The following is a 3,513-nucleotide window of genomic DNA, read 5'->3' as shown; positions in this document are numbered from 1 at the left end:
AATCTACTGAATTGCACTGCTTGGCTGTAGTTGGCCGAACATCTTGAGTGCTCATGAAGAGGATGAGCTTGGCCGGGGTCACCCCATCGGTGTCAACGCGGAACTTTCCCCCTCTGTGTAGTCCTCTGTCGCTGCTTGAAAAAGACTAGTTGTAAAACCATCAAAATAAATACTTTCAGATGCTACTCCCCAAACTGGGCCCAAGACCACTGGGTATGTCCCGGCTCCCCGAGGCACGGGAAAGAAGTGACCAAAGTGGAATCAGTGAGGAAGGTTGAGGCACTAAGGGAGGGAGAGGCAGAAGGGAAAAGTGGAGGAAAAGAGTCAATAGTAATTAAGAGAGAAAATTAACCATGTAGAAGAAATAAGAGGATGTCATAATATTTACATAAAAGTACCCTGTGGCAAGGGGAAAAAATGGCTGCTTTATTGCAAATGTAGGGCAAAATCTAAGCAGAAATCCTCATAAATTCATATACATATAAGAAACAAAACAAACAACACCCCCGGTATCTCTGGAAGGTGCTAAGGGAACTAACTTGTTATTTTAAAAACTGGCATAAGGCCCTGGCCGGTTTGGCTCGGGTTCGGTTCCCGCTAAGGGCACGTACTTCGGTTGCAGTTTGTCCCCGGCCCTGGTTGGTCGTGCGGGTGGCAGCCACTCGATGTGTCCCTTCACATCGATGTTTCTGTCTCTCTCTCCCTTCCTCTCTCTCCCTCCCACTCTATCTGAACAAAAAATGGAAAAATATCCTCGGGTGAGGATAAAAAAAAAAAAAAAAAAAAACTGGCATAAGAACCAAGCATTTATCCACCCACTCCTGTATGAACTGTTCTTCAAGGTAAGCAAATAGAGGTCAAGTTTCTCCAGTTCACCATTTTGATCTAGGTGATGCCAAATATTAGCTGCCTCCTAATGAAATGCACAATAGTACTTAAAACTAAACAAAACTAAATCTGATCAGGCCTCTTGATCTAACTCCAAATATGAAGGGGGTGGGAGATGGTTCAAGGATAGCACCAGCAAAATCCTGACTGGGAAAATAACTACAGGAGAAATTAATTCAACACTTCAATCAAAAGTCAGAGCCTGGCCCAGCTGGTGTGGTTCAGTGGTTGAGCACTGACCCACACACCAAGAAGTAACCGGTTGGATTCCTGGTCAGGGCACATGCCCAGGTTGTGAGCCCAGTCCCCAGTGGAGCATGCAGGAGGCGGCCAATCGATGTTCTCGCTCATGGATGTTTCTGTCTCTCTCTCCCTCTACCTTCCTCTCTCTCTCAAATCAATAAAGAAAAAAAAAAAAAAACTTAAAAAAAAAGGTAGAGACTGTCAGGTTGGGGAGCAGAGTTGGTTATTGATCTTTTTAATCAGTCTTCTCTCTCTAGTTCTTACTATAGACACTTTAAAAATAAAGATACAAATAGATAAGAAGTGACTGGGTAGAGACACGCCATGAAAACAGTAAGGAGAAGCTGAAATGATCATACAAATGGGCCTTGAAGCGAGGAGTAGTAATGGAGATAAAGCAGGAAACTTCATCATGATAAGTGGTTAGTACATGAGAAAGACAAAAAAATTATAACTGTATATGGGTCTAATAAAAGGGCTTCAAGATACAAAATGCAAAAAACTGACAGAAATAAAGGAAAAATTCACCACCACAGTTGGAGACTTTAACACCCCTCTGTTGGTAATTAACAGACAAAAAACCAGTTTGAATATACAACTAAAATGGTGCTATCAACCAACCATAAAAATTTGGAAACAAAGAACCACAAAGATTCTAAATTAAGACGAGTAGGTGGGTTGCTGAGGCATTCATCTGCCTCTTCGAAACTAGTTAAGTAGTGTTCAAACTAAATGACTAAGCACAGGTTTGCCACAGACCCGAAGACAAAGACGAGAACAGGAGAGGCATCGAGTTGAAGGAAGAGTGGTCCATCTTGTAGTTATACAGCTTTCAAACCCAAGTAAGTTTTCTGAGCCTTTTTTACACACGGGATCTCATTCCATTCTTACACATTCTTTGAAAAAGAGCTCATATTTCCTTATCCCCATTTTACAGATAAGGAGGTCACATTCGTAGGCTGACTTACCAGAGAAACAAAACTGCAATTTTGCTGCTAGATCAAAGGGTGGACATATTAGTATAAAGATCACCTGAGTGACTGTACTGGGAATGCAGTGAATACCAACTGTTTTCTTTTTTTTTTTTTAATCCTCACCCAGGGATATTTTTTTCCATTTACCTTCAGATAGAGTGGGAGGGAGAGAGACATCGATGTGAGAGAGACACATTGACTGGTTGCCTTCTGCATGACCCTGACCAGGGCTGAGGACCAAACCACACGTGCCCTTGACCAGAATTGAACCCGCAACTCTTTGGTCCACAGGCCAATGTTCTAACCGTTGAGCCAAACCGGCCAGGGCATGTTTTCTTTCTTGAAAGTAAATTTTCTCTAATATGTCCAAATGTGTAAAATGATTATATAAAAGGTTTTGGCTCCGCACTTAAGAATTAGGCTCTAGTTTCACACACTCCCTAAAAAGACAGTTGGATACCAGGTTGGACCTAAGAGAGGACAGTGGTAAACATTCACTCTGTGTCCAAACATCATCCTAAAATGCAACCCTTCTAGATGGACTCACAAACTGTGTTGACCACACACTCAGTTACCCATAAAAATCTATCAAGTGTGGTTTTGGAACAAATTTCAAAATAGGCAGTCTGGGGAAAATATACAGATTTACTCTTCCAATTAGCAAAACATAGACTTTACAGATCACTTCGTTACTCAATTTAGAGGACAAATCGCAGTGTAAAATGACTTTGTTTCTTGGCTTGAACCAAAATATGTTTAAAAATAAATATACAATTCAAATATGTTCTAGGCGAGGACTAGTTATTTAAGCATTGTACGTATTTTTTATTTACACTCTTCTCCACGTTACACTGAAGCATGTTTTCTTTTAGGTACATGGGAGACCATGTCATTAAGGCTAATGGTGGTTTTATCTAGGAGAAAAGAAAAATACATGCATACCAAGGGATATTTCTCAGCTTCTTAGCAAAACACAGAAGGGAGGAAAAATGATTTGACTTTCTAGTTCCAGCTGTGTTCAATGTTTTATGTAAGGTGAAAGTTGTACAGTCTGTTCAGATTTTTATAGAACCTGAGTGAATAAAATGCAGAGGTAAATTACTACTTTCTATTTAAAGCAAACTGGCTTTTTACAAATCATATGACTTTTTTTTTTTTTTTTTTAAGGAAAAAGAAAAGAGAGCATGTGTTCTCCCCAGAAAGCAGGCCAGTGGCTCCTTCCTCCCAGTAGCCCAGGCTGAGGGAGGCCTCCCTCTGGACTCGGAGGCTCCTCTGGTCTCGCCCATGCTACTGCCTCGTCTGCGGTGGGCGCCAGGAGAACAGCGGCGTGTGCACGTGTGAGAAACAGCACTGGTCGGATTATCACCATGCACACAAGCTTTGAAGGAACTATAGAATAATAACTCAG

Source organism: Molossus molossus, unplaced genomic scaffold (assembly GCF_014108415.1).
Source record: "Molossus molossus isolate mMolMol1 unplaced genomic scaffold, mMolMol1.p scaffold_m16_p_10, whole genome shotgun sequence".
Taxonomy (NCBI): Eukaryota; Metazoa; Chordata; class Mammalia; order Chiroptera; family Molossidae; genus Molossus; species Molossus molossus.
This window is presented reverse-complemented; position numbering follows the sequence as displayed.